This window comes from Echiichthys vipera (assembly GCF_963691815.1).
Source record: "Echiichthys vipera genome assembly, chromosome: 3".
Classification (NCBI taxonomy): domain Eukaryota; kingdom Metazoa; phylum Chordata; class Actinopteri; order Perciformes; family Trachinidae; genus Echiichthys; species Echiichthys vipera.
The window spans coordinates 9,641,155-9,663,108 of NC_139828.1; the positions used below are offsets into that span (position 1 = coordinate 9,641,155).

Sequence of the window (21,954 nt, forward strand, 5' to 3'; positions counted from 1 at the left end):
ACACTGTGTTTACTGATGTACTCTGGCCTTGTATGATTAATGCTACAGTGTAGCGAGTCTCTGCTGGCAGCAGAGGCACTAAAACCTTCCCTTTATACAGATTGTTTCTCCAACTCTGACCTGTGAAGTCATAGTGGAGAGACTGAGTGAGAGACAGGACCAGCGGCTGCTGCTGTGAGGAGGTGAAGAGTGGCATAAACCGCTGCCAGAGGTATTGCACGGTGTCAGGGTGACCTGTGACGACTACTGAGTGTGTCGTGTTGTTGTCGTCCCCTGACCCAGACACAAGCTGATACCCACATTCCTGCAGCGAGTGCATGTGGACACGGCGCCCAGCTAGGGTTTCAGCACTCAGCGCCGCCAATGATGCACCTTTAAAATAATCACCCGTGTCAGAGCATTGTCTAGGGAGGGGCATCCCTGGTGCTGGCTCCTTATTGCAAGTGGCAGGATCAGAGGCTATGTATCAAAACGGAAGTGATGCAATGTGACATCTGTCAGGGTGGATTGGAGAGCATTTATCTGCAAAAAAAGGAAAGCCCTGAACTGGAAAATGAAAGGCCAAGATGGTCCTTCCTTTTGCTGGAGGGAGAATATAAATTCTGAGGGCTGGATGCGGGGAGATGAGTCGAGGATGGGGGGAGGGGCCGAACTGCACAGATTTCCCTGAATGCTGCCAGACCACATGTCATTAACGCTCCTGTATACAGCTGGAGAGCCACACACAGCACATAGAACCACCCATGCAACCGCAGTCGCTCTTTGTGTCCCCCCTGCCCCCCATTAGCTGTAACTCCTTTCTTCAAGTAAATGATGGGGATCTGACAAGTTTTGAATTAATGCATGACCCTATCAATTTCATATGAGCTGCACTCCAACGATAATACTATGAACAGCTCACATGTGGCATGTCTTAAAATATGACACCGGATTCATCCTTCAGCTGAAAGATTGCTAACTGCCTCCAGCTGAATGGAATAATATTTATAAGACTCCAAGTATAACAGTATCATTGGCCACTATATATCACATCCCTGTGTAATATTGGTTCACAGTGAGCTACACAAAAGCTTTACGCACTAGATTCATGTTCAGTCTGCGGGCTTTTTTTGCATTACATCTGAAAGGGATACTAATCTGAACACACACGCAGGAGTTGACAGTAATGTAAGAAAGATGCTACTTTATATGAATTTGGAATTTACAACAGTCACATGTAGTAGGAGTTCATCATCTGCGGTTGAGAGAGAGATGGAGTGCATGTTCTGCAAAGTGAGTGTGCTTTGAAGACAAGCTAACAACGCATGAAAACAGATCATCTAGGAGATCTGTTCCACTGTCTAGGATTCTGCTGTGGCTGCTCTGAACTAAAATGCTACCTTGGGAATTCAGGTGTTGTGTTCATCGCCAATAGAAACATTATCTCATTTATCTACAACACTGCAGCACAGGCAGTGTGCAAACAGACACACAGAGTGCCGAACACCGACAGTCATTTACACAAATCTGAAGGAAGGAAGGAAGGGGGGAAGGGCAAAAGAGGGAGAGAAAAAAATACTTTCACAGTCTAGAATACCCCCTCATACCCTGACAGACGATTACAGATGACAGATTCCCAACCATGACCACACATATAGCAGACACACAACAAGTCACGTAACTACAACAAATGGACTTCAGAGCATCTATCAGGGAATTGAACCTAACATACATGGTTGAACCCAGGATCCAGGAGTTTCTTGCTGTGAGAGTGACAGTGCTAACCAGTGAGTCACCGCGCCACTGTTACCTGCTTTTGTTGCTAACTTCCATCCATCGGCCGCAGTGACACAAACCTCTCACCATCTCAGCTTTCGCTATTTTATCTGATTTACATTGTGCTGCCGCTAGCAGCGTTTTCAATCCTCATCCGTCTGCAGGCCTCTGACAGAACAGATACGATCCTGTTTCAATCAATCCAGCTGTCTACACACTATTTTCTTCTGTTTTACGCTCGTAACTATAGTGACTGGTGCTGTATAGCTACTATCTCTGGCCTGATGGCCACAGCTCCATTACAAGCTGTAACATGGCACCAATAATCCTGCTTCATCTGTTTGTTATTCTACTGAAATGCAAAGCTGGGTATATATGATATTCATCTGAACTGAAGAAAAAACAACAACATTTGTTGTCTCTGATTGTGGTTGCCTCATTGGCATACCTGTTCGCGCAGATTATGAAATCTTTACAATAACGCATCTTTACTGGAGTTTTGGCTCCTTTGTTCCAAGAACGTCAACCTCGGAGAGTTTCTGGATTTCTCCAAGCTCTGCTGAATTCAGTCTTTACTCAAGAGATTTAATCTTCGATCTCACATCAGTGCATTCATGTATATTCCTAGTGGATGCAGTACACTACATGCAGTATAGTATTTCTCCGCCCAGTGACATATTCCATATTTAAGGGAACTGATCCCCTAACTGGGTAAAGAGATCTCCTCAGACAGAGATGCCAGGCTACACATGTAATCCTTCATTACATGCATGCAGGTAACACCAAAAACCTTTATTCCATTTAAGCTTTTCCCACTGCTTAATCGCCACTGCACCACATAAGACGGTTTACTCGTTGGACAAGGAAGCTGCTTTGAGCTGGACCATTTAGCCAAAGTCAACTGTCAACATAATTAATAGGAAGCCATAACAAGAGTGTTTCTGATTGAATCATGTTTTTAGCTCAGTGAATTGAACTGTCAGTCAAACGCAACCCTGAAGCATTCAGGTAAAGCTGGGAGGTTAAAACATGATTAGCAGTAAATGCTGTTTTGGATGGCTCTTTTTCTCTTTTGCAGCCTTCAAAAAAAAAAAAGGCTGAGTCATCTTTCTGTTCCAGCTACTCACCTGCGGTAAATGGCCTCTACTGTATAGATGAATACAAAATAGGAACAAGAAATTATGAGTTGTTGTTTCTCGCTTACATCACAACAGAGCCTAGTGAGCACGAATAGCATCCTAAATCAGAGCGCTACAGGGAAATGTCATCACCTAAACAATTCAGCGGTCTAATAACCACCAGTAACTTAACTGTAAAAAAAAAAAAACCATGCTGGCATTAAGATGCACTTACAGCACTGTGGCAGATTACTGTATGCAACTTGTGAAACACCACTGTTATCCTGAAATTCAACCCCCATCATGTTTAATTTACTCTGCGTTACTAAACAGATGCTTGTTTGGAATAAATGCATTGGAAATTAAACTCCGGAATAATGAAATGGCAGTGTGCTTCCTGGTTATACATAGTGAAGATTACTGGGTCTATTTGGACCCTTTCAAATCAATATAAGCTTTTCAGTTTGAGTGCACTGGCCTTGTGTGAAGCCTTTGAGTCACTGCACAAATGCAACTAGCATCAGTGATATTATATATCCTTATTCCTCTTACTGTAGTCCGGCCATTAAAGCATGTACATGACAAACAATACCACTGTATTTCCTTCCCTATAAATTTGCTCTGAATCTCTTTTTTATTACGTGTTTATTTCCACTGGAAGTTTCAAGGATATCCTGTCCAGCCAGCATACTGTATTTACTTTATGCAGCATATTCCACCATACTGGAGACTTATTACTGTATGCTCCATGATGCTGCTGAGAATTTTGGCAGGGAAATGAGACTTATTGAATAGGAATGGGGCTGAGTAGGATTTTTTTGGAGCAACAAGAGAAAGAAAGAAAAGGAGAGAGCTAGGGGTAGCAGAGACGTAGAGAAAGAATGAGAGAGAGGGAGAGAGAGAATGTGTAGGAGACTGAGAACAGTAAGTTGATGTGCATACAGTCCTGCAGTCCTTGATAAGCCAGGATGGATGAAAGAGGAGCACCACTGGAGTTGGTAAATCATCGTCAGGGGTGGGGAGGATGGGAAGGGTGGGAGGAGACTGAGAGAGGAGGAGGGATGGGAACGAGGGTGATGCGGGGAAGGAAAGCATACCAACTGCCTTAGGTGCTCTCGGGTTTTCAAATTTCCCTACTCTGTCTGTCTCTTTCTCAATGGTTGCAACAGCACGGGAGTGGGGATGGAAGGAAGGAGAGAGATATTGTGACAGAGGGAGAGAGAGTGCGATCTAGAAAAAGCACTTGTCAGAAGGATGGGGAGGTTGCTATGACAACTACTTATACAGCGGCTGTCAGTCATGTTTCATTGGAGTTTGGAGAGGAGGAGAGGAATGAAGGGAGGAGAGGCGTTAGGGAGAAGGGTCATTTCTCCATCTGTCTGCTGAGCCCAAGTGTAAATTTGACTGTCAGGCTTGGAGATAAGGACAAATTATGAACAATATTAGCTGCCCGATAAAAGGGAACAATAATGAATGGATAAATATATTAAAACCAAATGAGATAGCATCCAGGCAGAAACGGGGGCCCTTAGAAGCCATCCAGGTTTTCTCATTTGGAGGGGAAGATAAGAGCTGGAGAAAGGCTGTGAGGAGGGGAAGGATCCACCGTATTAGAGCTAGCTACTGTAGCGTACTTCCTTGTCAAAAGAAAGAAAGAAAGAATCGAAATCACTTTGTAGCCGGAATACCAAACATTGTGGCTTCCTCTCTCTCCTTCACAAGCCTATTATACTTCTCCAATGAGCAGGATGCCACACAATAACAGTGTCAGCATGTGTTCAAGCATAAAAAACACAGACAGAATGGAATGAAATTAATTAACCCTAATAGATCCCAGTGCTTAGCCAGTGGAATTTAATCCAATTTATTACATATAGGGATCTAACCAGGGTTGTGTTTGCATTAATGAGATGGTGAGTATGGTGTGTACATGCACAGTATTGTATGTGTGTCCTGTTGTGTATAGGTGTGCTAAGTGCATGCTTCCCATCCTGTGTACAGTCAGGGATCAGTGGTAGAAGTGGGAGAGACCAACGAGGGAGGGAGTCTGAGGTTTGGCACAGCCTTAGGGTGAGAACCCCTGCCAAATTAACTCCTGAATAATGAGCCTTTAATGTGCTGCATTATCACTGGCTAGAGAACGGCCATGTATTTTGTCATAACACTGGAGCCAATTCAGACGGAACCCAGTAAGTATATCCACCATCACACCTCCAACTGAGAAAGAAACGTGGGCCAATAGAATAGTTTGTTTACCAATTTCTAAAGTAAATTAGCACTCCTGCGTGTATGTGTTGTATCCGCAGCTGTCTTTTGAAGTTTCCATGCTAACCCACAGCGTTGACAGCACAAACTGTAAGGCCTACCATGCAACGGCCCTAATGAGGTAGCTTATTAGTGCTGTTTCCCTCACAACTTCGGAAATGTTGCTTGGAAACACCATTGCAAAGAAAACAATACTGTAGTTCCCACTAAAGAAGGCATAAGCTATTTCAACACCAAAGCAATGCAATATGGACTTCTACTGAAACAAATAAGACTGAATAAAGAATGCAAAGAGAATTACAGAGACTGAACCGACATTTAATCATATATGAATGTTAAACATACTATATTTCATCTTGATGGCTGCCAGGGTTGCCTGTAAAGTCGAGAGCCGTGTTCTGCATATATTCAGCCTATAATTCAATTTAGACATTTCCCCTTTAATACTAGCTACAGGGACAGGCTTCTTTTAACTCCAGCAGCACCTACGGTGACACCAGCTTGATTTCATGTCATAGTTTCATCATTTTGGTGTCAAGGTTGCTCATTGGCAGCTTGGCTGCGACCCATAAAAGCCATCAGTAAAAATGCCATTGAGTGCTGCGTGCAGGGCCTTGATAGCCATGCTGCAGAAACAGCGCATCCTTCACCAAGCACCCCTCTGGGATGGATTAAGCTTCACTGCTTTCACATACATGTAAGTACACATAAGCACACTGACACAAGGTTGCTTATACAGTACACTGTAACGAATTGCTGTAAGAAAACAGCCAAATTACGACAGTAACATACTGTTTCCCATTAAAAAGGTATTATACTGTAGAAAACAATGCATTCTGGGCAATATTGGTAGGTAGCTTGCCGTTTCCCATAAAATACTGTAATAAACCGTAAATAGCATTGCATTCTGGGAGTGATGTTAGAATCAACAGCAGAGAGGCCGCGCAAATACAGAACTCTACTGTATTTCTAGAGGAGACATGCTACAACACATGGGAACAGTTGGAGTCATCAAGCCAACTCTGGTCTTTCCTTTCTTGGAACATCTATTTTAATCCTGCATTTTATAAGCAAATCACAGGGTAAGTTAAACTATATTTTATTTGTTTGATGATGTTTGCTTGCTATCATACTATGATTTTATTTTAGTTAAACTGTGATTAATCAGTATATGGTCATCTTAACTTGCCATGCGGTAACTGGACAGCTACAGCAGGAACATTTAGCATGCTATTTTATAGTTCTTTTTGTCAGGCAGGCAGATATCTACATTATTCATTTTTGTTCTTATTTGTTCAGTGAGACCAATGAGAAGCTGTATACAACCTGTTTGATTTCATGTGCTGATATTAGCCTACAGAGGGAGTTAGCCAATCTTAACGACATAGTGAGGCTGCTTGAACTACTTAGCTCTTTCTTTTAATGTTCGCAGTGCATATTTGCATTACCAAGAATCACACTTAAACATGAGCTTAACCATTTTTTGGTGTGTGTGTATTGGCATTTTTTTCTTATCACTGTTGGATTTACTGTCAAAATGTTCCCATACCAGAGATGCGCTCATCCTTCTTGCAGACATAAGTGTCTCTTCTTTCTTAATTAAATGAATAAATAATAATATAAATAAAGCTAGTAATACAAATTAATTCAATTTAAAAGTATCCTTTCTCAGACTCATGGACACTCGACATATAAAAAAGTTAAATTACAAAAATAAAAAGGTCAGTAAAAATAAGACCAGAAGTTGAAAAAAGAGTGAAAAAACTCCTGTTCTCACAGTTGTCTGCCACAGTTGATGACGTCGAGAAGGCCCTCACCTTACCGGCAACTCCTCGTCTAATCCTCCTCTGTATGTATTCAGTAAATGGACATACTGTCTATTTCATATCAGATGAGCTTTACGTTGATAAGTGAGTTCTCTGTATCACAACAAAGCATGAATGTTCTTCCAAGTAGAGACATTTATCCAGGATTTTCAATCAATTCTGATATTACTCCTATTTGACGTTTCAGGTGGAACAGAGCGTGTGAATATTGGACACTGGATGATCAGCCTTGAAGGTTGTGTTAGGGCATCCAGCCCACCTTTGTGACAGGTCTTGCTGCTCTGATTTCCCTGTACTATATCTTCAACCTGCAGTACCAAGAGGAGTCTTGAGTTAATTCAAAGGTAAGGCTTGTGTTACCTAACGGTCCTTTTTCAAAGCAGTCATTCTGACATGAAATTGTGAGTGAGCACTCTTTTCGGGTTGTCTTTGGTCAAAGGTATTTTGATTTGATTTTGTCCATATCACCCAGTCCTCTTTATATAGTAGCAGACATTATTGCTATCCCTCTAATCTCAGACTGCTGTGTTTTCAGGCGCTTCATCGGGATCAACCCAGAGAGAGTCCAAGTCCAGCTGGGGAAAGATTATCTCCAAGAAAACAGGAAAAGTTGTCCAGAAGAAGTCGGTCACAGTCAAACCCCATGTGTCCACACTTCTGAAGAATCTGATGGACTTCAAGTGGAATTTTGTATAGGTTGGTGAGTGAGTCATTGTCGCAGTCACTGTTTTTACCCATTTTTTTGTTTACAGTTATGTATGTGTTCTCGTTCCACTGACTAAATATGTTATATTGCACTTAAAAAACGTAGATATTTATATTGTTGAACGCTGCAGAAAAACGTGTGTGTAGCTACAGTTAACAAGCAGGGATTATTATTATTGTTATTTGATATTTATTTTTATTCTATATTTTATTATTGTGTTAGTTTTAGCACAACTCAGAGTTTCAATGCAAGCACTTTAAATAACTTAACTGAAAATCAGTGTTCCATTGCAGATAATTTTGTATCTATTCAGGGCCTTAAGCGCCACAAGCTGGTTAAGCTCCATTGTACATAGTATCTCTTGCCTACAAAACTAAGCAAATCAATTACACTAAAACAGTTGAATTTGTTTTATTCAATTGTTAACCTGTTAGGTATTGCAATTGGTGATCATTTTTAAATAAAGGTTATATAATTGATATTTTGTAAGTCTCTTCTTTTACACATTTTAAATGGCTGTATTATAATTAACTAACTCATTCAGTATACGGTATATTAAAATTGCTAAACGAGGTTACAGTGAAGACAGCGCTTAATTCATAGCAAGTGGCTTTCAGACAATAATATGCTCTATCTACAAAAATGACTGCATTGTATTATATATGGGATTATGGTTAAATGCAATTAATGAAAAACAAAAATATTGCAACTACCTTGCACTAGTACTGTATACTGTGAATTCATTCAGCACTATACTGTTTAAGTCTACTGTAATTCAGTATGTGGTTTTATCACAGTAACACACCGTGAAGTAGATAACAGCAAGGGAACTGTAAAATAAACAGTAGAATGCTGGCAACCCTGCTGCCAGTATTTTACTGTGAAATCAAGGAGATACAGGATTGTACTGTAATTCAGTATGTGGTTTTTATCACAGTAACATACTGTAAAGTAGATAACAGTAGGTGAACTGTAAAATTAACAGTAGAATGCTGGCAACCCTGCTGCCAGTATTTTACTGTTAATTTACAAGACAATTGTTTACAGTGTATATGCATAAACACAATAAACATGCAGGCAAAACACAAGCAATAAAATCATATATACACACCCAAACACACTCTCATACAAGCTCTCGGAGAAATAGAACAGCTTGCAAACACAAGTAACCATATCATCAGGCACATATAGACAAATGTCTACAGTACATGATGTGCTACAAACATACAAATAGATGGTATCAAGAGGCATCTGAAGCACTTTCTACAAACAAACATTACTGCAGTGGGAGGTTGCGGTTGGTAACTGTTGCATCACAAGCCCTATAGCATATTAGTCAGGCCAAAGAGCTCAAGATCAAACTATAATGTGTTACCAAACAGCAACCTCACGGGAAGATAGCTTCTGCATTCCAAGCGTACATATTTCCTCTACGCACACCAACCGAGTTGATTCCATCTCAGAAGGGATTTGGAGACCAGTGATCATGAATTCTCTCTATGCCGCTGGCTGAAAGGATGATGGATATTGTATATGACACCTAAAAGACTCACCCACACAGCTGTACACATACACCCGCATGCCCACACATGTTTGTATGTACGTAAAAAACACAAAATGTGCATTCAACACACACAGGACCTCCTGTGTGTCACTCAATATTCTCCAAAGACCTCCACAGATTTTACGCATGAGTGCGATCTAATGGCGCTCTGTTCTATGCTGCTGGCGGGGGGATTTCAGCTGCATCTTAGCCCTGCTGGAAGCCATGAACATACAATTACAGTCTTCTAACTTGGTTCCCCCTTTCCCAAAAAGGTTCCATGTGAAACCTCTGAGGTGTGTAAGTATAACTGTTGGTGTGTATGTGTGTGTAGTGCACTCATTTTCTCTCTCTTTCTGTACAGTTTGAGTCAACTCACAGCCCGGTCGTCAGCTTCCACCCTCCCCACCTCAGAACAGAACAGAACAGGTGAAAGGAGAAGAATAGGAGGAAAAATTGCTTAAAATATTTTATCTCCCCTATATACGTCTCAGCAAATTTACACTCAAGATGATAACAAATGTGAAATATTACTCACAGCCTTGTGTCAAATTCAGTGTATTACGGCTGCGGTCATAAATCCTGAAACTGCTGTGCAACGTGTATACGAAGCTACTGTATATAAACATTTACAATAAGGCAGTGCTATTTATATTGTCTCCCTTCATAATGCCATCTGAAGGGCACTTTGGCATCCGTTATGATATGGATTTTCTCCCCCCATTTTCCTCTATCCCATTTATTGCCATTCTTCTTTCCCGTCCAGATTGAGTTTCTATACAGTAGAATGGGCCTTTTACCTTTGGCAGTATTTAACACAGCGCTAGCCTGTTTCTTAATTATTTTCTCATCGCTCCACTGACACTGATTCATGAAGGTAATGTTGGACACACCCCCTCGGCCAGCCCCCTCAACCAACCCCCACCTCCCTTCTCCTATGTGCACAGTTTCTCTCTCTTTCCTTCCTCTTCCTTACAGTTGCTTTGCTCTTAGCTCTGTTTTATCATCTTTCTGACATATTTTTTTACGCCCGCGTTCTTGTCCCTGTCCTTCTGCTTCACTGTCTCCATCTCTCTTCTTTCTCTCATATTACCTTTTGATTATCTCGGATGGCTAATGCGTTACCTTCATGGTAACTCATTAGCCTTCATGGGTGCTCTCAAGTAATTACCCTTTTTTCTCATTTGGAAGGACAGAATTGACTACAGCATGATACAACAAACTTCATTGCACTGAAGTATTACATGCACTGAGCCCCATGTGAGACCCTGCCCCCCGATCTTATTGTGTTAAATATAGAGTGCAATACCAATATCCTCTCACCTCCTCACCTCTGCACAACTGCAATATCATAAAATAGAAACAAAATCTCGAACAAAAACCTCTGAGAAAAGACAATGGAAAGGTTGACAAGTCACAGATATATAAGATAATACCTAAAGGTTACAGTATTAATGTTCCAGAAGAGGAAAACAAAAAAGTAACAAAAGTAAAGAGACGTGCAAAAGAAAAAGATGGGAAAAAATGACTAAAGGGGTGGACAAAAACAAGAGAGAGAGAGAGAGAGAGAGAGAGAGAGAGAGAGAGAGAGAGAGAGAGAGAGAGAGAGAGAGAGAGAAATGAAAAGGGAGGCGGCTTAGGTGATAGAGTGAGAGGCCATGCCCAACTCCAGCTCAAGAGAGAGTGTGGATGTACCAGAATATGGGCTATCTCTCTGAAGCTTTGTCTGCAAGAGCAACTGAGCTGGCAGATGACTTTGCTGCACATGGACAAAAGAGGCTTACAGGCCACCCTGCATGTCAGCTTTCCCCGGCCAGAAGTGCGAGAGAACTGTAGGAGAATATAGGGTGCACTCAAGCACTCACCTGCCTAGACCTTCCAAGTGGATTCAGATTTGCTCTATACATATGACATCAGCCAGCAGCTTCATTTTATACCCCAGTTCAGTGCAGAGCGTCTCTTTACTCGGAAAAAACTGCAGTGTTAACAGTTATGAGATGGGGATATGCTGTATTAGGTAAAGCTGCAAATACATAAATAAATACATAAGCCCTAAAGCATGTCACTGGTGTACTTTTATATTTTACCATTTCCATATCATTAGTTTGAGCTGATTCTTGATAGCAGGCAAGATGCTAAACTTAGAGTTTTCCACTCTGTGCTGTCGTGTGCTCTTTGTATGCATGGCCTCTGTAGTGCTGATGTGACTGCAGGGGGAGAGCCTAACCCTGTCAGTCACACTGACAGCCAAGCTGTCTTATCTGCTCTCTATTGGCGATGGTGCACTTTAATTAGGCTAGAAGGTCAATCAGCACTTTTTTAGAGGATGTGATTCTACTGAAAGCATTTCATCATAATCCAGGACAGACGTAGTGTTTTGGGGGGCCTAAGGCAAACCAGCTTCCTCCCCCTCTATTCTTACTTTTTATCCCTACTTGTCTTAAGGATCAGATCTACTTATATCCCTTCTTTTTTACAGAGCCCTGCTGAACTAATGAACAGCTGCAAATGTTTCTGCAACATATCTTCTATATTACATCTGTGGAAAAAGAAAAGTGCATGATATACTAAGGGCGTCTTCCACTGTCACTGAATTAACAATATCTTAATATCTTATCTTCAAGTTTTTGACATGAAAACCTGACTTCACCTGCTTGCGGATGAAAAGTGTTTTTCCAGAGCATTGCCTTTTATTATAAATGTGTGAAGAGAATGTTACAGGTTTGTCAGCATCATTAAAGAAGTGTTGCCTTCATCATTAACTCCACCGGATGAAGCAAGATCACATGTGCTAGCAGCAAGTTGTTCTTCTGTAGCACCTTCGCAAGAACGATCCGCCGGTGAGAAACACGTGCTACCTTTGACAATTTAGCCATTTCCTCCTTGCTTTCCTCCTCTCTTCCTGTTTTATTTGCTCTGCCCTGCTTGGATAAATGCATTTCAATTTAGTTGGGAACTGTTATGAAGCTCTACTTTCAACAACCAAATTGGCTTCCTTGAATCGTGCCTCGCAGGTGCATCGTAAGCCAGAATTGCACACTAATGCCTGAGCTGAGCGGGTTCACTAACTGAAGCACTTTCTCTGTGGCATATGTTACGTATGACTTTGTTGGGGGGAATAACTGGAAATGTCTTTTTTATACTGTATATCTAAGTCATATATTTTTTACAGGACTCTTTGGGAGCCATTTTCTCAGTGACTGTGTTCATAATAACTCTGGAAACACAGAGCTAGACAGAGGTTTTAGATTCTGAATAAATCATAACTGTAGTTTCTACTCAACCCACAGAACGTGAGACAGATTAAAAAATACTCTAATAAGTTTTTTCTCATTTTATTAAGAACTTTAGTGCAAAATCTAAAAATTCAAAATTCTGCACATCGCATCTAAATGATTGTGCGTCACGATATCTCGATATATGATTCCACTGACAGTCGATAAATGATCATATTGAATTATCGCCCAGCCCCGCTTTCCACAATAGTTTCCTCCCACGAATCTCATCATGCAGTCAGACCAAATGTGGCATGAATTCCTCCCGCTGTCAACAGTGATTATTGATACAACCATGATAAAAAAAAAAGAGTCAAATTGAAATTAAGCGAGCACCTGAAACCAGGCTCAGCTTCTATCGATCTGCAGATTCTACAGTGTGTAAGAAAAGAAAGAGCTGTACGAGAACAGATACAGACAGCGTGTGTGCGCGTTGTGGCGATAAAATGACCCCCCCAATGTTCTCCATGTCACACACTGGCTGGTGTGTCTCTCTTTGTCTCTCTCCTCTGCCCCACTCTTCTTGACAGCCCATTTGTTTTCATTTCCAAAGATATTTTGCTTGATATCTAATGAAATAAATATCTATATATTGAACAAATCATCAAGGGAGGAGAGTGGAATTCTTCATCGGACGTCAGTTACATTTTGCTGTTTTACTTCATGCATCAGATGTATTGGATTGGTATATTGTCATAGCAGCGAATCATCTAGTGTCCTGGCATGCATAGGAATGTGTTGTACAGCACAAACTGTCTGTTGATGAAACTCTTGAACCATGAGACTCGATTTTGTATGCAGAATGTATAAATGCAATCTATATCTTGGAATATGATATGATGGAATAGAGAAATGCGGACCTGTCAAACTAATACCTAATAGCATTAGACCACAAAAAGGCTGACATATTTCTCTCACCAACTTTGACTAAACTATCAGGCAGATGGCATTTTCCTCCTTCCTAGCTCACACTTTCTCACTGACAAATCTTACAGTAAGCATTTTAATCCCCCCTGACCTTTACTGATCTTACACAGGCAGTTTTGCCCGCTGCTTAGGGCCAAAACAAAATGAAATTTGAATTTCAGCTCAGAATAATTTAAGATGGTCTTTTCTATGCAGGGTGCCTCAACCATTTTGTAGTTTGGATACTGCTAACTGACTAAATGGACTTTCTGTAAGATCTCTTTCTCTCACTCTCTCGCCTATGGGACTGTGGGATCACATATAGTGTAATGCGAGCATGTGAGGATGGGGAAGACAGGACAGAATGAGCGAGCATAATTCCCCCAATATTCACATGTATGCACGCATGGGCACATGACACACACGCTGGCACACAAATGGACATGCTCCATCTCTAAGACACTGAGCACCAGAGGGCTTTGTGTGCAAGGCTGAGAAATGCCATGTCAGCACGCACCACATGGAAGTTTAGAGGGGAAGGAAAAGCTAAATAGTGTAAAAAGCGTGTGTGATGAAAAATGCATGCAGGGCAGAGAGGGACAGTGGCTCCCTGCACACAGTTGCCTGCAGTTCCTCTCCTCCTCTTTATCCTGTTGCCTCTACCTACTGACAGCACTGCTTCCCTGACTGACTGACTGACCACACACACACACACACACACACACACACACACACACACACACACACACACACACACACACACCAGTGAAGATGTACAGAATAAAAAGGGATATTCATGCCACATTTGGTCTGACTGCATGTCGAGTTCCGTGGGAGGAAACTATTGTGGAAAGCGGGGCTGGGCGATAATTCAGTATGATAAGATTCTAAACTATAGTTATGATTTACTCAGAATCTAAGATTTACTCAGGATCTAAAACCTCTATCTAGCTCTGTTTTTCCAGAGTTATTATGGACACAGTCACTGAGAAAATGGGTCCCAAAGAGTCCTGCGAAAAATAAAGAATTCATATAAAAATATGAATTAGATACATATAAAAAGACATTTTACCATCTTAGATATCAATACAAATTCAACTATGAGCTCAGTCAGTCAATTGCACATTAGATAATTGAGATTGGATTTTTTTCTACGTGAATGTTTTTGTGATTTTTGTACTTGGCCCTCAACATGAAAGATTACATGCATCTCTAGAGACACTTGTTGGTCACATTTTGTGACTCAGCACAAGCGGTAAATTGTCAAACTAATACCTAAAAGCATTAGACCGCAAAAAGGCTGACGTATTTCTCTCACCAACTTTGACTGAACTATCAGGCAGATGAAAAATAATGGCACATGAAAAAAATAAGAAACTAACTTTAACAAAACCCCTCCAAAAACACACCTAACGCCTCCACACGCTGTAGAGTGAGGCAACACAAACGTATTGTTAACAAGGGCAACATCATTTTCAGTTCGGTTGACGGAGAAACCTGCTGGCTGTCAATTCCCCGTCCGGTGACGGTTATAATCAAAGAAACAGTATTCTGCTCCATTCTCCCCGACAACCTTCACAAGATTCCTTAATCACACGATAGAAATGATGTAATGAGAGAGAAACGCCGGCAATTAGACACCTGCAAAACAACTCAATCAATTTAGTAAAGGTCTCATATTATGCTCATTACCAGGTTCACACATGTATTTGGGGATTCTACTAGAACATGTAAGCATGCTTTAATGTTAAAAAAAAAAAACGCAGCATTTTTTCTCATACTGTCCATCTGAATATGTCTGTATTCACCCGCCGTCTGAAATCTCAATTTTAGTATCTCTATAAATCCCCCTCCAGGAAAATCCCAGTCCGCACTGATTGCTGTTTCTGGGTCTTCTGCATCGGCACTCTTGGCATCTTTTTTGTTTTATTATATTACAGCAGAGGAATGACTGTAACAGCACTGTAGCGTAAGTTAAACTATAGTATATTTGTGACATCACAACCGTACAGTCCTGGCGGCTCGTTTAAAGGCGTAGTTTCTGAATACACGCTGTGTGCATTTCCCTGTGGATACTTTAACAGTATTTATACAGCCCCTTGACCTGCTTTAGAATCAAAAACTATTTTTAACATATGTTGAGCTTCTTTTTACAGTACACACTTACGGTAGATGTCAGGTCGAACCGTCAAGACTTCCTTCTATTGCTCTGAAAACACCATGTCGTCCTTTTCACTCTACAACTGTCTGACAATGTTAATCTGCGGGAGAGGACCGTGTTGACAGAACACATTATGGAGCTTTAGGGGGGAGAGGTTAGGCATCAACACAGAAATAGAATTTAAATTGGTAAACCTCTTATAAGGCATGAACTTTTATGAGCAAATGCCCACTAGACTTAACCCTGCCCTTTCAAATTAATTCATTATGGCTTGTGCATGTGTAACTCTGTTCGATGCTTAAGGTAATGTCACTGTGTGTGCGTTATTTGCAGCTGTATGTGGGTATGAAAGGGTGCGCTTGTCACATCGAGCTAGGAAATTGCTCTAATCTTCTCCGAGCTCCATCAGCAGTTTATCAACCACACCACCTGTACTGGGGGGTCTGGGTGTGTAGTGAAATGACACAATGAATGGCAGAAGTCAGAGAGGAGGGGTGTCTGCATTTCAAATATCAATTGCCGCTGTCAGTGTGGTCCAGTATGGTGAAGGATTATCTGAAATTAGTTTAGTTAATTCATCATCTTAAAGGGCAGTTGCTTTGCCGCTGATTAGTTATTGTACAGACTTGTCAATTAAAGGTCCCTGGAGAATCTGTCCCATCTGGGGGCTGAAGCCGACATCAAATGCACACACAGGAAGGAACAGAAAGGGATAGGAGACAGACTAGAGAGGGGTCTGTGGTAAAGTGGAAAAATAAAGACTACACAGAAGGTAAAAGATGCAGGTGAGACCCAACCACAACTTTAAATGCCTCATATTAAAACGTCTCAATTAATGTTTTTTGACCAGCTAGAAAAAGTAAGATGTTGCCTCGGATTCAATTCAAAATGAAGGCATTAAATATCATCCTATATGTGTGCAGAGTTGAGTGTTGTATGGCGGAGGAGATGTTGTGAATTAGAAAAATCAATGTGCGAGCCTTTTGTACAAAGAGGGCAAGTGGAGGCTATCACATTGACCTCTCCACAGGTTTCTATTTCCATAGTTACTGTTGCTACGATACTGGATTCAGCTCACCATGCTATAAATGGCCAAATAGAAAAACCCTGTCAGAGACAAACAGTGAATATGTGCAGTACATCACTTGTTGGAAGATGTAGCAGTAGCAGCACATTGATACATTTTGAATAAAATGAAGAACTTAAAGTGACTTTCCTTGATTGATTTATTTATTAACAACAGCATGCTATCACCAACCATAGATCATGATTATCAGCTGTTGTTTTTAACTTCACCATGAGGTAAATACCTCAGCCTAAATGTTATAAAACAAGAACAACAAGAAAACTTCTTTTTTTTAGTTTATTCAGCACTTAATAAGCATTTCTCTGCTTCCCATAATTCATTCTTAGAGTACTTTTCCTGTTAATCCAGCCACCCACAGGAAATGTGCCACTTTTATTTGAGAATACATTCGTAAACACACTCTTTATGGACACAATAGGCTTTTACCAAACCTTTATGTTTCCGCACATGTATTGAGCATGCACCTAATCCGGGGGAAAAAATATTATGATATAAATAAATAAAATGTTTAAGCTAGAAGAATAATGAGGTTAAAATGTTAAAATAATTTAAACGTTCATGATGTTAAAGTTTGTTTTTTTCTCACCCCTGCTTTCCAATATAGAAACATGCAACAGTAACTGTTTTTTGACCACTTATATTGCCTTCAACAGTGGTTGTTAGTTCCCGGGGACCCATAGTACTGACGGTTTTTAATCCCACCAGCTTTTACTCTGTCCTTCCATAAAGTAAATTACGTCTACCTTTCATCCCAGGCAGAATCCAGTCTCTGATAAGGAGCTAAGAATGAGAAAGCTACCGATTCATTCTTCCCGGTGCTCAGTTACTAATGCTTTATCCCTTTTCTTCCCTCTAAGGTCCCCCTACTCGGTAGCAAACAATACACCTCAACACCTCAAACATCTCAGACTGGGGCTTCAGGCTTGAATGTCTTTCTTTAAAAAAAAGAAAAGAAAATAGTGCGCTTTCCCAGTCTCTTCTATACAGACACTTTCCTCAGAGCCATTAAAGGAAAATTGATTGTAGTGCAGGCTACATATGTTTCTTTCACTGAGGATAAGGAAACATGAATGAAGGGAGGGGTAGCAGCTGCCACCACATGCACAGTTTCAGTGCACATATACACAAAGATGAGTGGCAAACCCTATAGAGCACAGTTAGAAGTGAAAGCTTGCGTGGAATTAACAGAACATTGACTATATAGTGTGTCATGTTGCCTCTTTTCACCCAGACGCCCCAAAACTACCTACACTCACCTCACAATTGCTCTACCACCTCACCTTGTGTGTACAGAGGGAGGACAGACGGCACAGAAAAGGAGAGCGGTCTTCCAAAAATGCAAACCACTGTGGTCTAAAACCACAGGGGTGAGTCTAACCTTTCGCATTGGAGGACAGCGTTATGAGAGGAGACAAAGTCAGAGCAGTCATTTAACTTTTGAGACAGTAACTGCTCTTCCCCGTTAGTTTCAGTGCTGAGTTCTGAAAATACAAAGGGGAGTTAGAAAAAAAAAATACAAATGCCAGAAAATGAAATAATAGAGTGTTTCTACAATTTCCAATTCAATTTCCTCCCAGTGACCTGCAGTAACAAGAGAAATCAATGCAGCCAGGAGTAAAACATTCTGAATTGAGGGATGGCAATAGCCTCCCTTTTCCCCGGCAAAACAAACAAATAAAAAAACTCCTCTTTGTTTTGGAAGAATACTCAGTGAAAAATAAATCTCAGGAGAAAAGAAAAACTGCCACTTTTGCTGACCTCAGAGGTAGGCACCGACCCAGACATATACACTCTCTTTCAAGTTTGCCTTATAGAAATGGCGTCCATGATTGCCCTGTGCATCGTGTCCAGTCTGATGCAAAATTGAATTTATTAAATAAAATGAAAGAGAAGCAAATTTGTTGGACACACACACACACACACACACACACACACACACACACACACACACACACACACACACACACACACACACACACACACACACACACACACACACACACACACACACACACACACACACACACACACACACACACACACGCACACACACACACACGCACACACACACACACACACACACACATACAAATATATATACATTTACACTGAATGAAGCTAAATAACAAAAACAAATTAACCTCAAGTGTTTCAATGGAAGACTGCTGTAACAGAAAATTTCCCTCTATTTCCTGCCACATCTTATGTTTGTACGGTAGTAATAATAAAAAAGGAGCAAAGTGAGAGATCCTTTCCCTCTGCCCATGGCAAAACACATCCATCATCGGTGTTGTCAACACTACAATCTGGCCTGTAGGATCGTGGTGTGAACGCCTTTTCCTGGTCTAAATTAAATCCCTGATCAGAGGTGTTACTTGGGATTAATGCAGGTGCTTCTATTGAACACAGGAGGCTTAGAGAAGAAATCCAGCCCAGAATTATAGCCACAAGTTCTCTCTATAGACTTCAAAGATGGAGGGATAATAGGGAAACGAGAGGGAGAGAATTAGTACTGTCTCCATGGCAGCCAGTGATGGAGGCCCTGCCCTCTGAGACCATTAGAGCATCACATCTGGTCTCTTCAACGAGAGAGCAGACCTTCAGCAACACTACTCTCTGACTTCTGAAGAATAAAATGTCAAGTTTTACAGTGTGAGAAGAAATATAATGAAGAGACCAAATTTTTTTTTTTTTAAAGCATAGGCCATCTTTGTAAATTAATGTGACAGATTCAAATTCAATCATTGAGTCTGCCATCGAGACATTTCTTTGGTGTATAAACTATTAACGGAGATATCCCGGAGAGCTGCTAACAGTCACTAACAGCCGGCCGTGGCTAACACCTTCCTTTTGGATTGCATTTGGTTATTGACTTGAATGGACTTTACTATGAGAGAAGCTGGTACCGGGGCCAGTTGCTAAGTCTGTGAAAACACTCTGTAAATAAACTCTGGGTTCACTAACTACGTTGTTGCTGCTAGGGACTCTGTCCCTAGGGACTCTTATCATGCCACTGCAGAGGTTTGGTGTTATGTTGAGCAGTATTAGTGGTTATAAAAGCTGTTTTAATGCCTTCACCGTACTGCCCCGAGTTAATCAGTGTTAGCCACGGCCGGCTGTTAGCGACTGTTGACGACTCTCCGGGGTTTCTCCGTTAATAGTTCATATTGGAAAAAACTGTCTTGATGGCTTATTTGATGTATGCAAGTGTCGAAAAAGAACATGGGATGATTTTACGCCGGAATTACACTTTAAGTGATGCTTAACAAGTAGCCTTCACAATATGCCTTTTTTTTGTTTTACAGTATGGATTTAAGGAATCATTAACAAACATGAAGCTCACATTTTCTCATTTGAAAGGTAGCTGTGTGCCTATTTCGCAGTAGATAACATGTACAATTAAGGGTTTTAATAATACCAAATTTATTCAAAGGTGAGTTTACTTCAAGAGGAGTTCTACTTAGCATGTCTTCTGCATCTGCCCTCTCAGAATCTCTGCATTGTCGCTGCAGCAAGGAAATGACTAACGGCACCGTAGCAAATCTAAATCTTTGCACTTTTAACGTCGCACTGCTTTTATTATTGTCTATGTTTTTATTCTCTTTGTCTTTCTGTAATGCATTTTAATTCATGACATGTTGTGCTGTGAAGCCCTTTGAGTCTGCCTTGTGTATGAAAAGTGCTATACAAATAAAGTTGCCTTGCCTTACAGACATCCTGATGGCTCGCTTACAGACACAGTTTCTGAATACGTGCTGTGTGCATTTCTCTGTGGGTTTTGATAATTTCACAGTATTTATATAGCACCTCTCCTTATAATAAAAAGAAAGACAGGGATTTTTTTTTACAACATAGGGCCTTTATTTGGAAGGCTCTATTAAGGTGCATTATGAAAAATGTAGGTTCAAGTATTTTGGGGACTTGACCAATACTACGGTCTAAAAGTCAGGATTCCATCGGTCTCTACCATCCTTATGAATGTACAATACTAAACCACTGGAGGGCCCATTTAACATGATGGAATTACAAGGAGGATTAAGGAAGAAAATAAGTGTGCAATCAACATGGGCAGCGGTCAAACATCAAAGCACACACACATAGCTATATAGAGTACATAAAAACAGGAGCACCAGTGACAGTAGCAGTTTAGTGTCTGACTGCAGCAACAAAGAAGCTGTACGGTACATTGTGTCTGACGTAAATTGACTACAGTCACAATTAAGGTCACATCACTTATGCTTAATGAATACGTCCAAAAGCCCTGGAGCTAAAAAGAAAAACATACAGTTGCAGGATTTTAAGATGAGAGAATTCGGCCGCTCTACCATTATGTATGAACTCTGACCTGACCGTGGGGATCTATCGAGGTCCAGACCCCCTTTGTTTTGGTTGCCGGAGGGCTCTTCCTTTCAAATGTCAAAACTATGGTTCCTCTAAACTTATCTTCAAACACGCCTTTCAACCAACACTTGTCTTCAACAACAGACAGCGAGACCTCTGCTTGGAAAAGTGTGTCTGCGAGAGAAAATGGAGGAAGGTGACTCACTGACCACAGAAGAGAAAAAAAAGGAGGACAGATAACTGTTGAAGCGTGAAAGTCTGAATATGTTCTTTTCCTTTTTCCTCTCGGAGCAAAAGAAAGCTTTCAAGTCCAGAGATTGTGAAATGTTATTTCTCATCACCCTTTTTCGAGGCACAAGGGAACCTGAAAAGCCATGGTTACAGCAGTTTAGTAACCATACTATTTCAAAATTGAGGTCTTTTCAGATGTTTTGAGCCTTTCAGACCTCCTGGGATTCTCTGCAGTGCACTGTACCTACCATGTCTACGGACTGGAGGAAATTGGGAAAAGCTTCTTTTTTTTTTTTACAGTACAGTCTTTACCAGCCATAGCTTACCCAAGCACCAGGCTGCATGACGTCTGATCAGTCCTCCATCTTCATCTTCCTCTTTCATCATATTTTTAAATACATAACTTTTACTGTTCATTGATATTCCACAGAACTCTGCTCTCTCTACTGTTTTGTTGTATATATTATTATTGTTTATTGTTTATAGCACACTGTGCAGTGTATATATACACTATGTATATATTGGATTCTATGTATGTTATGTACAAAGTGTTGATTCTATGTATGTTATGTACAAAGTGTTGATTCTATGTATGTTATGTACAAAGTGTTTTATTTGCTGACCCACTACTGCTGTTACAAAATAATTTCCCAGTCTGGGATCATTTAAGTAATTCTATTATATTCTATATTCAACATTATTCCTCTAGCATGAAATTTGTATCTCTTGCATGTTTTTTT

General features: G+C 40.7%; 1 protein-coding gene across 1 annotated transcript in view; it reads right to left on the bottom strand.

Moving 5' to 3' along the window:
- The window catches only part of celf5a (cugbp, Elav-like family member 5a), a gene marked incomplete at both ends in the record, with an annotated part of 191,035 nt that overhangs the window by 34,946 nt on the left and 134,135 nt on the right, over positions 1–21,954 (bottom strand). The gene's annotated exons all lie outside the window — the stretch shown is intronic.